At 36.3% G+C, this 13,597-nt stretch overlaps 1 protein-coding gene across 1 annotated transcript in view; it reads right to left on the bottom strand.

Annotated features, from left to right (window-relative positions):
- Positions 1-13,597, bottom strand: part of LOC135076116 (trace amine-associated receptor 8b) — a 69,343-nt gene that overhangs the window by 55,520 nt on the left and 226 nt on the right. The window lies entirely within an intron of this gene.

The following is a 13,597-nucleotide window of genomic DNA, read 5'->3' as shown; positions in this document are numbered from 1 at the left end:
GAAACGAACGAACGCATTCTGAGCAGTAGTCATAGTAGGTTAGGTTCCTATACTATCCTAAGAATTATTGATTACCTACATGGCCAACATACCTTTCAGCATCTTTGGGAAGCGAAAAAAAAAGATAAATCCGTTAGACTACTTTTCGAATTTAAACACCCGAACGCCGCACAATATTTCTTTCTCTTTATGTCCATTTTTAAATAATACTTTGATCATAGAATTATAATCATACTACACCGCACGCCAGCGTCCTGACGAGCGCGCGCGTGACACTCGACTGATATAATACCCGCCGGCGGGGCGCTTCGCTGTAGGTAATTATCGGATGTACCGCGCGGAGTGAGCCAGGCCTGGTTTTACGAAGGTAATAAGATAGAAAATAATACAAAGTAATAAAAACCACCGGTTATAGCGGCATTTTTTGGAGAAATTTATCAAATAACTCAAAAAACACGAATTTAAAAGCAGATTTTTTTCAAAAAGTATCATTTTTTATTATTTGTTGGCCTTTTTTGTGTATTTTATGTATTTTTTAGTATCGCCTGTTATTTATCATTATTATTGTTTTTATTTTATCAGGATATACCGCTTAGTTTAAAAGTTGTTACGTTTTCTTTACAATAAGTAATAGGAAGAAAAAAAATTCTATAAAAAATTAAAAAAAAATCTCAAAAAAATTTTGACCCCTTTTTTGTCTATAAAAATAGGTCTAGTTTCATCTATTTTCATATGTACACTTTAACGTGACTCACACTGTATTATGTAAAATGCCGGAAAAGGTCGTTCCGTTAGGTGAAAAAATACAATTATTATGGAGTCTCTAAAACGATTATAACAGCGCATATGTTTCTGAAATAACCTTATTTTCACATAAGCCTTTCAAATGGACCGTAAACAATAAAATGGGTAATTGGATTTAGATAATTATTCATCTTTATTATTCCAGTTGGTCTCATAAAGGTAAGCCTATTGTTACTTCGATAGTGAGTGTAGTAGAAGTTAATTAAATGAAAGAGTGGACTGTATACAATTAGTTGTCTATTCGGTATAAATAATTAACAATGTTATCGAGACCGTTTTGTGCAAAGTCGTTGAAGAGAGTGCGTCAGGATCGTCTTCTTCGATGTTCGCTCGCGAACCGAACATTGCTCGTTCGTTCGCCGAACGCTCGCCGCTCCCTCCGGTCACGCCGCCCGCGGGCAATGTCCGTGAGTAGACATGCTCCCCGGGTTGAAGTGGAAACTTCAAGAAATTGGTAGAGGGCATATATTGTTGAAGCCACGGCGGATAGTCCCCTTCTTTGTCTTCAGTTCGGCGACCCTCACCACGCCATCGGAGCCCGGGTAGGTCTGCACGACGCGACCCAGCAGCCAACAGAGAGGTGGCAGCGCCTTATCCTTCACCAGAACCAGGCTCCCCACAGTGATGTTCCCTTTGGATGTGGACCATTTTGTTTTCTGCTGTAGCAAAGATATATATTCTGTGTTAAATCTCTTCCAGAAATGTTGTCTTATGAACTCCACTCTTTGGAATCGCTCCATTCTGGTAATGTTGCCGTTGTCAGTCACCTGTGGATGTGGAACGGATGTGAGTGACCTTCCAATTAAGAAATGTGAAGGAGTTAGGGCAGAGAAATCAAGAGGTTCAGGTGAAAGAGGAGTGAGAGGTCGGGAATTTAGAATGGCCTCTATTTGAGTTAGGCACGTAACCATTTCTTCGAACGTGAAGTGAGTTAACGTTAGAAGTCGCTTTAAATGATGCTTGGTTGAGCGAACTGCGGCCTCAGCAACGCCATTAAAATGAGGGGAATAAGCAGGTACAAAATTAAAATCGATTCCTTCCAGTGCAATGTCATATTCAATATTTGAAGTTTGCAAAAAGTGACGCAATTGATTGCAAGAACCGACAAAGGTAGTGCCGTTATCAGACAATATACTACGAGGCTTGCCACGGCGCGCGATAAAACGATTTAAAGCAGCCATGTATGCTTCCTTGGTGAGGTCCGAGACAAGCTCCAGGTGAACGGCTTTAACAGCTAGGCAGACAAAAATGCAAATATACGTTTTTATAAGTCTACATCCTCTACCCTTTCGATCAGCAATAAGTATCGGACCGGCATAGTCGACACTGGAATTTAAAAATGGATATTCAAGGTTACTACGTGAATTAGGAAGCTGTCCCATAATGGGTTGTATATTCTGTGCTTTATGTCTAAAACACACTGTACATTTTTGCACTGTGGCTCTTGACAGGTTCCTACCTCCTAACGGCCAATATTTCTGACGTATGTTTGCTAATAGTAATTGAGGGCCAGAGTGTAGTAATTTTTTGTGAGTTGTTTGAAACAAAATTTTTGTCAAGTGATGCTTGCTACATAAAAGCATCGGATGCTTTGTGTTGTAATCATAAGGCGAATTATCCAATCTACCGCCGACGCGAATGATGTCGTCGGAATCTAAAAAAGGAGATAAGGATATTAATCGATTTTTAGAAGGCAACGTTTTCCCGGATTTCAGAATCAGGTATTCATTCTGAAACATTTCATATTGAGCTGTACGTATAATGCATTTCAAAGATGATTCAATTTCCTGATTTGTCAGACAACCTTGTAATTTATTATTTTTATTGTTTAAGTTGTACATATATCGTTTAAGGTAGGCTAAGATTCTTTGTAAATAATTAAAATTAGAATATTTGTGTATTAATTTTTGTATTATAGTGTGATTAATCAAGTCAGGAATTTGATTATTTGATTCGTTTACAAGATTACAAATCAACTCTGGCAGATCCTGTTTCTCGATACACTTGGACAACTTCGGCCAATAGCATTCATCTTGTGATAAGAATGCAGGTCCCGACCACCATAATTTGGAATCGCTGATATTATCAGCCTTCACCCCTCGAGAAACAAGGTCCGCGGGATTGTCCTTTGTTGGCACATAGTTCCATTTTGACCCTAAAGTGGTGTCTTGTATTTCATTGACACGATGTCTTACAAAAGGTTTTAGATCAGTAGGCGAACTGGATAGCCAACCCAGCACAATCGTCGAATCGCACCAAAATATGCAGCGGCTAATCATTGAAGTAAGGGATTCCCTTACCTTAGTACACAGTCTTGCGCCTAAAAGTGCTCCACATAGTTCGAGTCTTGGCATTGTTGTGGGTTTTATGGGGGCTATACGATTTTTAGAAGTCAATAAACGTATCGTGACTGCATTCGAGCTATCTATAGATCGTATGTATAAACAAGCGCCATATGCCATTTCACTGCTGTCTGTAAACACGTGTATCTCGTGACTTATGAAATTATCACATGAAAACCATCGCGGAATGCGCAGAGAATTCAAACATTTCAATGTATCCACAAATGAACACCATTGATATGCTATATCCTGAGGTATGGTATCGTCCCAATCGCACTTATTTAACCATAGTTTCTGTATGACTATTTTTGCTTCGACAACACAGGGTCCAATTAAACCCAGCGGATCAAAAATCTGACTTATTACCGATAGAATATGCCTTTTTGTTACGTCCGTAGGAGTTTCAATGTTTATGGAAAATGATAGAAGATCTTGCCTACAAATCCATAACAAACCTAAAGTTTTCGATGAATAATCATCTGACAAATCTAAGTCAAGGTTGCAATTGTCTTCAATATCTACGACCTCCTTCAAAATATCAGGACTATTAGATTGCCATTTTCTTAAGTTTAGCTTTGCCGAAGCCAATATTGCTTTTATTTCCTGACAAAGTTCAACTGTCCCACGAATAGTGTCCGACCCAGTCAATAAATCATCGACGTAAAAATCATGCTGTATACTACGTTTGACTTGTTCATTATTCGTGACGTCAGCGAGGCTCACAAGACACTTGGTCGCGAGATAAGGTGCCGACGCCGTCCCGTAGGTGACCGTATTTAACGTGTAAGTTTTAAGCGGCTCGGAGGGATTCCTTCTAAATAAGATACGTTGTAGGGAGCGTTGCTTAGGATCTAGTAAAATTGCTCGATACATCTTCTCAACATCTCCAGAAATTATATATTTGTGTTGCCTGAACCTAATTAAAATTGAAAATAAATCATTCTGTACAGTTGGACCGACGTATTGGATGTCGTTGAGTGATACGCCTGACGTAGACTTAGCAGACGCATCAAAAACTACTCGCAGCTTCGTTGTTTTGCTAGATTCTCGTAATACGCCATGGTGGGGCAAGAAATAACTAATTTTATCCCGATCACCGTTTGATAAGTTTGTGTCCTCCGTCATGTGACCCAAAAATTCGTACTCATCCATGAAATCCATGTACATACGTTTAAATGTAGCATCGCGCTCGAAACGTTTCTCTAAAGTTAAAAACCTACGTTTAGCCATAGCGTATGAGTCACCGAGAATGCCGGGATCCGCACTGAGCGGCATGGTAACAATAAACTGACCGTCCGGACTACGTTTGGTATTTAACGTGAAACTTTCTTCGCACGCGCGTTCATCCAAAGAAAGACAATGTTTAGGAGAAATTGAATCTAGCTCCCAAAATTTTGATAATTCTATGCTGTCTGTTTTTGAAAAATTACAAAAATGTGAATAATTGACGTTTAAATTATTATTAGTAGGTACGGAACCAGAAATTAACCATCCTAATTTCGTTTCGCATAATTTTGGCAAGTTTTTTCCTAAATTTATGTGATTGTTCTGAATTACATCCCAAAATATTTCAGCTCCTAGCAGAATATCTATATCTGTTGGAATGTTAAATGATGGGTCCGCTAAAATTAGTCCTGTAGGAATTGGTATGCAATTTATATTTATGTAGGATGCTGGCAATTTTTTAGTTATTTCAGGCAAAATGTGGCAATTAATTTTAACTGAGTACTCATTATGCATTGATTCGATGGTGAGGTTACAAGACTGTGTACTAGTACTAGTTATATTGTTAATACCTGTAACCTTGGAACTGTTGCCAACTCGGGACAATCCGAGCTTGGTACACACGGCGTCAGTAACAAAGTGAGCTGTACTACCGTTGTCGAGCAGGACTCTGGCGCTGTACCTTTGACCTTTGTCATTCACCACTCTCACCACAGCTGTGGAAAGCAAGATATGACTTTGAGAATTAGGTAGTATATCTGCAGAAAACGAAACATTGTTACTAGTAGTAGGCATTGGATGACGTTCTACTTTATTGTTGGATTGATCTAAATGAAGTAAAGTGTTGTGCTTATCCTTGCAATATTTGCAGCATGAAAACCTACAGCGCCTTTCTACGTGGCCTTCCCGTAAACAGTTCATGCATACCCCGAGATATTTTGCCTTTTGTAATCTATTTTCTACAGTAAGACTTCTAAAAGAATCACATGAGTAAAGAAAATGATTATGTGAACATAATGGACAAATAATTTTATTTTTATTTTGCATATTACTATTATTACTTATATTGTGTTGATTAGATGTTATAATAAGGCTTTTTGATTTGTTTGTTTCTGAGATTTGTGTTGTATTTGATTTTTTATTGTCTTCTATTGTTTCAAGTAAGTCGGCTTTATTGTTAATAAATGTGCAAAACTGAACTAGTGTTGGTGAATGAGGCAGAGTGTTGCGATACTCCTCCCAATTTCTAAACGTGATAGAATCTAGTTTTAGAGCCATTAAATAAATAATGAGCGTGTCCCAATATTGAGTGGGTTCACGCAGCGCTTTTAACGCCCTTATATTTTTATTTATAACGTCAATTAGCTGGCGCAAAGCAATACTAGACTCATTGCTAATGGACTGAGCGTTAAATAATGCCTGAATATGGTTGTTTATCAAAAGGCGACTATTGTTGTATCGATCGCATAATAGTTCCCATGCCATTATATAATTATCGCTATTAAAATCAATATTTTTAATAATTTCGGCGGCTGCTCCCCCTAGGGACGCACGCAAGTAATGGAACTTGCTTATGTTATCGATACTATTGTTGTTATGGATTAAGGAGAGAAAGGTGTCTCTAAATTCCAGCCAACACTGATAACTTCCATCAAAATGAGGTAGGTCTATTTTAGGTAAACGTATAAAATTGCTTTTCGCCCCACCTGATACCTCGGAGCCTGATACGGAACCTGCAGAAAGCTTGTTCTGAAGTTGCTGACTGGCCTCCAGGAGCTTTCGCGCCTGTGCAACCAGCGGATAAAAGGTGTCTTCGAATTTGAAGCGCTCGGCATAGGCCTCCTCTGGATTGTCTGATAGCAGCTCAATGTCGGTCTGTAAATCATTAAATTCATCATGTAAGCTTTCAAATTTATTAAATCGACCTTCAAGTTCGAGAGCCTGTAGGTCCGAGAGTTGTTTGCAGCTTTTTATAACTGTCATGTAATTGCTGAAACTAGTAAGCTTAGCCTTTACGGAGCCGCGCTGTTTAATTAATTTTTCAGCCATTGTGGGTAGGAAAAATAATTAAGGGCCTATGAAAAAATCTAATTGGTGCGGACGTAAATAAAGATCGTGCGTAAATTAATATTATTCGTATGAATAGGCGCTCAGCTGATGCAGTCTAACGGTAGCGATGTATCTATAAGTATAGTAATATCTACGAAACTGGCCCGTGCGCTTATAATTATTGACAAAAACTAGTGGCGGCAGTACGGGCACCGCTAGCGGAAAGGAATGACGTGCGAATTAATTAGCTTGCGCCAACTCAAATAAAAAGCAAGAAAAGTGTTGTGAATTGGACTTATGCAAGAATTAAGTAACGGAATTTAGGAAAAGATGTAAATGAGGGATAAATTGGAAAGAACTCACAAAACACCCGTATCCTTATCCAGAAATTCCACAGGTGACTCTGATCTTCAACTCCTCGGATAGCGATGGTGACACGGCGCAATAGATCGGCGGACGTGTCGCGGGGTCAAAGTTCGATACCGCAGTCGTTTCTTCAGCGGGATTCAGTTTTCCGGTAGATGGACCAATATGTTACTTCGATAGTGAGTGTAGTAGAAGTTAATTAAATGAAAGAGTGGACTGTATACAATTAGTTGTCTATTCGGTATAAATAATTAACAATGTTATCGAGACCGTTTTGTGCAAAGTCGTTGAAGAGAGTGCGTCAGGATCGTCTTCTTCGATGTTCGCTCGCGAACCGAACATTGCTCGTTCGTTCGCCGAACGCTCGCCGCTCCCTCCGGTCACGCCGCCCGCGGGCAATGTCCGTGAGTAGACACCTATCAACGATAAAAAAATCCGGCCAAGTGCGAGTCGGACTCGCACACCGAGGGTTCCGCCGTACAAACGTAGCGGTTTACAATTTATGACGTATTAAATCAAATTACTTACTAGATATCGTAGTAGTCTTTAAGTTTTGATTCCGTTGCGAGTAGTGGCGAATTACTACCTCAGCGTTTTGAATTTTTGCGTTGATTTAGAATTTTTCACAGTTTAGAGGCAATTAGATTTAAGAAGTGTTTGATATGAATTTCAACTTTAATATCTCTACGCGTTCATGTGAAAAAGGGTAGGTAGTAAGTTTATAATTATTAAAAAAATATTTTATGTCATGTAAGCAAAAATAATATTTTAATATTTTATGTAACTTCAAATTTATCATTTTCGCAATTTTTCCTTTATCTGTGATATATAACGTTGCTTCGTGCCGAATTTCAAGATTCTGAGTTCACGGAAAGTACCTTGTAGGTTTTGATTCCCTAGCGTGTGACGGAAATTCGTCTAAGGTGTCGGTCTAAACTGCTGTATCTTTTGATCGCGTTAACTTAGAAGTTGGATTTTTTCACTGTTTAAAGGGACAATAGACTTAGGTATTTGGTATAAATTTCAATTTGATACCTTTATTCGTTCGTGAGAAATAAGGTAGTAAGTTTCATTTTATTAAAATATTTTATTATATTATGTAACTAAAAAAATGTGATTTTCGCAATTTTTCCTATATTTGCATTATATGACAATGCTTCATGCCAAATTTCAAGATTCTGAGTTTACGGGAAGTATCCTGTAGGTTTTGATTCCTTTGCGAGTGTCGAAAATTTGTTGAAAATATCGACATAATCGGCTGTATCTTTTTATTGGCTTGGCTTAGAAGTTTGATATTTTCACAGCTTAAAGGGACAATAGACCTGAGTATTTCATTTTGATACGTCCACGCGTTCCTGAGATAAAGGGTCTTGACAGACAGACAGACGGACAACAAAGTGATCCTATAAGGGTTCCGTTTTTTCCTTTTGAGGTACGGAACCCTAAAAAAGATAAGTGGACCACTGAATAATCCACGATTATGCGTGCGAGCGTGATTTTGTATAGCCTATAGCCTTTCTCGATAAATGGGCTATCTAACACTGAAAGAATTTTTCAAATCGGACTAATAGTTCCGGAGATTAGCGCGTTCAAGTAAACAAACAAACAAACTCTTCAGCTTTATAATATTAGTATATAATATGTATTTTTATTATCTAATATTAGTTGCCGATACAAGTTTATAAAGTTTCATAAAAGTTTTTTATTTATTACATTTTAAAGGCATGAACTGTGGTGTACAGATATTCCTATTTATTTATGATTGAATGCATTTATTGGCTGAAGGCATTCGATAGATAGGGGATTATTATATTTTAAATTTGATCGAAAGTCTTCAACAATAATTCCATTATTGATGTTTCCTTTTGCTTGCGCGCTTGCCAAAAGGCTTTAAATATCTGCAGAACTACTGATATTAAGCCTTTATGGATCATAACATAACATAACCTATCTTCATTCATAAACATCGTTTTATACATAAAACCTAAATGGGGTACATAAGTGTATTTTCTTTTCCGAGATTTATTTTACTGCCATTTTAGCGAAGCCGGCAGAGAAGGATGACAATTCATCGCGTTTTATTTACACCGTATATTTTTATGTATTGTGTAAAAATCAACGATAATTTTACATTTTCTGACAATAAACATCTTTACGATCAATGAATTGAACAAATCAAATCGAATTACTATAAATTGGATAGTAAAATATTTTTTCATCTTATTCGTCGGCCTTTTAGAACCTAAAATACACAACAAACATCTAAAAATGCATTGATGATTTATTACGAAATAAAATTTAACAGTCGACAGGCTCGTCATCATTTTTGTGGCAAAATAGCACTTAGTCTAAAGACATTAGGTACTACTATGTTTCGCTTGATTTTCCGTAGTCTATAGATACTTGAAGAAAGAATTAAAGTTTTTTTTAACTTTGTGATCGAGAATTTAGGTTGTACATAGGTACTAACTTATTAATAGGAACTTTACTAAGTACTCCAAGAGCAATCTCTCGAAAACTAAAACACACTTAATGAACATTGAGAGAATTCAGACTGAACTAAGTTATTAATAGAAACTTTTTAAGTTAACTCCCAGTATCCTCTGATGAAAACTAAAAAACACACTTTGTCACTTTTAAAAGGACATTGAGTAATGACAAGTAAACTGACGCAAAAAACCTGACATTTTCTATTATCATGACAAGAAAAGAAAGTCGACGGGTAAAAAGATGAAGTGACTCGCTATTAGTGTCCACTGTCCACAGATGGGCAAAGGTCTTTCTGTGCGGCTGAATAGAAATCACTTCTGTGGGGATTATTAATTGAAGGAAAAAGGTTACGAAATCTAAGCCTATAAGAATGAGTTTAATTCTCGGAGTATTTTTGCAGTTTTGATTCAATAGAGTGAAAGCTGTAACTTAGCTTACTTGGGTATATAAAATGGTGATAGATGTAAAAAAACATATTGTGAAAATTAAATTAAATAAAGTTATCTCTTTATTTATTCATTTATTTATTTTATTGGGCTATCAACATGAGATACCTACAGTATTAAACACAACAAAAACAAAAATTAAGCCAAAGCCTCTTTAAAATGACATATTTGCAGCTTATTGTCCTCAATTTTTCCCTTGAGGAAATTTTCATGACTCGGTTCAAAATTTTCCGGATCACCTAAAAGTACCATAGAGACAGACCTTGTACATTTTTAGAAATAAACCTATTTAAACAAAAAGCACACTGCTTTTATTCAGATTGATACAAATCCATAATTTTGGTAGAGACCCTACTACAATAGAGAGACCTGGATCTACTCTATGTTCGAAGTTGTCATCAAAAATACGTCCAGAACAATACGCCATCACCATTCACCTTAAGCCAACAGTAACAAAGCTATAAAACCTGAACACGTTTACGAAGGTAAACGTATTATTTTCAAGTTTCATTCCATTAAACGTAACACGAATATTATTCCCGCTCAGCAGAAAAGTCGTGTTCGCAAATATCCTGTTTACATAGCGAAGACAAAAGTATTCTTCGAAGTAAACGAGCCAAACGGATTCGCTGTTCGGTTAATAATTCTTGTAATAGTTCTCGTGAGCCGTCGTTCTTGATGTTTGTGGAGCTATGATTGTTATTTTACCTTATTTTGTACATTTGAATTTTGATTTCAAAGCTTTTGAATAATTTAGATGGAATGTTTGTTGTTTTGTGTCGTTATATCGGAAAATACGATGTAATTTTAAAAGGTATTCAAGATTAGACACGTTATTTTACGCAATGAAAATCACAGCGTTATAAATAAAAGCTGTATTGACATACAATTGAGATAAGTAATCGTTTATTATTAACTTTAGCTAAAGAGAATATAAAAAAAATAACAATCGTAAAGATTTTTCTATTTGAGTTTTAACCTTTGATTTGCTAAAAAATAATGTTTTGCGATCTATAAAACTAAGCATTAAATTTAAATTAAGTAAATTATCAAAACTTAAAAACCTAAGTATTTAGATCTCAGTAGCTAAGAAAAATAATATAGACTTAACTCTTAACAGCAAGTTATCAGCGACTAGAAGTTAGACGTAGAGTCACAGTACTAACTTGCAATCGTACAGTTTTTTATTATACTGCAAGTAAAAGTTCAGTCGAGATGCGACACAAACGTTAAACTTGTATGAAGTTTAATAAAGTAGTCACTTCTTTAAGATCCAACCCCATAGCATTCTACTATGCCCATAGCAACAATTTTATGAGGTATACGATGCGCGCTCAGCGTATGCCGTCTCATTTTTTATACATTGTTATAGCAAGTGTCAGCTTGTGACAAAGTCTAGTCTAGTCTAGTTTCCAGACTGTGTGAATAAGTTACTAAGTACACTTAGGCTGGGTTGCATTATCTCACTTTAACTTAGACAAACGTCAAAAATCTGTAAAACTCCATTCAAAAAACACCGGTTATCGTTATAGTTACGGTCAAAGTTAGGTGGTGCAACTCAGCCTTAGTAACTTTTGCATCGACGATATTATTTCTTAGGAAGATACTAAAGAAGGAACTTTGTCGGTCTGTAAATGTGCTTTATAACTCTCTACAAAAGCTAGAAACAGCTTAAATTTACCAGTTACGTCTTTCTGTATCAAGTATTCGGGGATACAAACAAAACTAGGGCATAATGAACTATGAGCTAGTGTACTGACAAACAAATTATATTCTGCAATTTTGCGCAGTTGCTTAATATTGCTCACTTTTCATTTAACTAACTGAAACTGTTTGTGTATTTTAACTTCACAGTTCTGATTGTTTCACGCTAAAATGATGTTTCTAACACACACATAACAAATTAAGTTCAAATATAAAAAAATATTTCTAACTAATGTGGCCTCGCGGACACTGGTTTTTAGCAATTGCTCTTAAGAAGGAGTTTTACTAAGTAAATTTGAATTAAGACAGAGTGAGGTTGTAAGAAAATACTACTTTAGTAACTAATAATTGTGACGAGAAAAAACAACACCTTTTATTTAATGATATCTATTACTTACTCCCAGAAAACCTTTTTTGGCTGTCACAAAATCAAGTTAAAATGAAATCAAGCGACCGTCACAATATCTTCATCTTAGCTGTTTTATTTTTAGCCACAGAAATCAGTTTAGTGTAGGGTCACCAATAAATTTTAAAATCCTCACAAAACTCCGTTTACTTACAAAATGTTTAATACAAGCGTTTCGATAACTCTTTTATAAAGCGAACAGCTAGGGACTGGAATTTGCTGCCTTCTGCTGTCTTTCCCGAACACTACAATCCGGGCCTTTTCAAGCCGAGTGAATAGGCACTTTCAGGGCAGATAACATAATATGTACCATCTTAAATTGCATCTTACTTAACACATAACATCAGGTGCAATTACGGTCAAATACCTGCCTTGTTCTGCATAAAAATAATAAAAATTGACGTAGCGTGCATCTTGTGGGTTAGATCTTTTGACGACCCCAAACTAAAATAAGTTTCAGACTTTGTCCGGTGTAATACGTACGAATGGTGCCCCTAGTTTAAAGGCCTTTCAGAGAGTGTTGGAGGCAGGAGAAAAGTTAAACCAATTATACGGGAATATAACACTTAAGCTTAGTGTGGAAGTAATGAAGTTCGAGATTTATTACAGTCCATTACTCGAGACAAAGTAGAAGAGCATTAAAATGCGAGAAAGAAGATAAAAATCAGGCAGCTTTACTTGATGGCAGACGACACGGTCACGGGAAATGTAATCTTCAATCCAGTTTGCTAAGCATCAAAAGGTATTTATAATAAATTCAAGGAAAATATTTCACCACCGAAAAAGTCAACAACTTTTTTGTATTTCCCTAAAAACTCATATAAACTTATCCCGCTTTGAAAGTTTATCTTCAACAATTTTGATTTACAACAATTTGGTTTTAATTACGGGAATGTTTCTGCTTTTTCCCACCCGGGAGTCCGAACTTGTAGGTACGGTAACAGGAAAATATATTCCCATTCAAAATTATACAGGAGTTCGAAAGTTTCAATCTGGAACTGATTTATCTCGTTCAAACAGTAATAAACCTTAATCACAATAAATTGCTTTGGCGTATTGCGTGTGAAATGATCAACTGTTTCTATACATAAATTAATAAAATACTGGGATTCGAAGGAATTTAATCTTAACTTTGATAACCTTAATATATTATTGTGAACTCCGCTAAATTACTCGCTTTTTAAAAAAGTCCAAAAATAAACCGCAATGTAATCAAACCGGTTAAAACCTTTTTTAATTTGGGGGCACCTATGAAACCCATGTAATTATGTTACGACCTTTGTTTAAATCAAGTCTTAATGCAAATTGCCACAAAAAAGGCCAACAAAAACCGAGAACAGACGTTCACGTTGGAATAAAACAAAAGAGTTAATAAAATGACAACCAGCAGGCCCCATCTTGATTAAAGTGACAAATTAGGCTTTGCTTCTGTTCATCCCGGATTACCCCAGAGTTTGTTAACAGGAACTTGACGAATGGCTTTGACCATCCCCCTGAGTAAATTTTCAAGAAGCAACTTGAGTCGCAACTTTTACTTCTTTATTTCCCCTAAACGACATTGGGAGTGTCCGCTTTATTTCAATTTTCTTCGCCAAATTGTTTTCTTATTTATTTAATGTCAAAGGTAAAGTAGGTAAGTAACTAGAAATTGTTTTAGGAAGTTAAGTTAATCAAGTTATCTGTCCCATTCGAAACGTTTATCCGAAAAAACACTGAAAAAATAAATTGGAGACTGAAAGAGCTTTTCAGATTTCCAGGAAATTGGT

The sequence above is a fragment of the Ostrinia nubilalis genome, chromosome 11 (genome assembly GCF_963855985.1).
Source record: "Ostrinia nubilalis chromosome 11, ilOstNubi1.1, whole genome shotgun sequence".
Taxonomy (NCBI): Eukaryota; Metazoa; Arthropoda; class Insecta; order Lepidoptera; family Crambidae; genus Ostrinia; species Ostrinia nubilalis.
The sequence above is the reverse complement of the archived record's forward strand: the minus strand, read 5'-3'. Positions and strand labels throughout refer to the sequence as shown.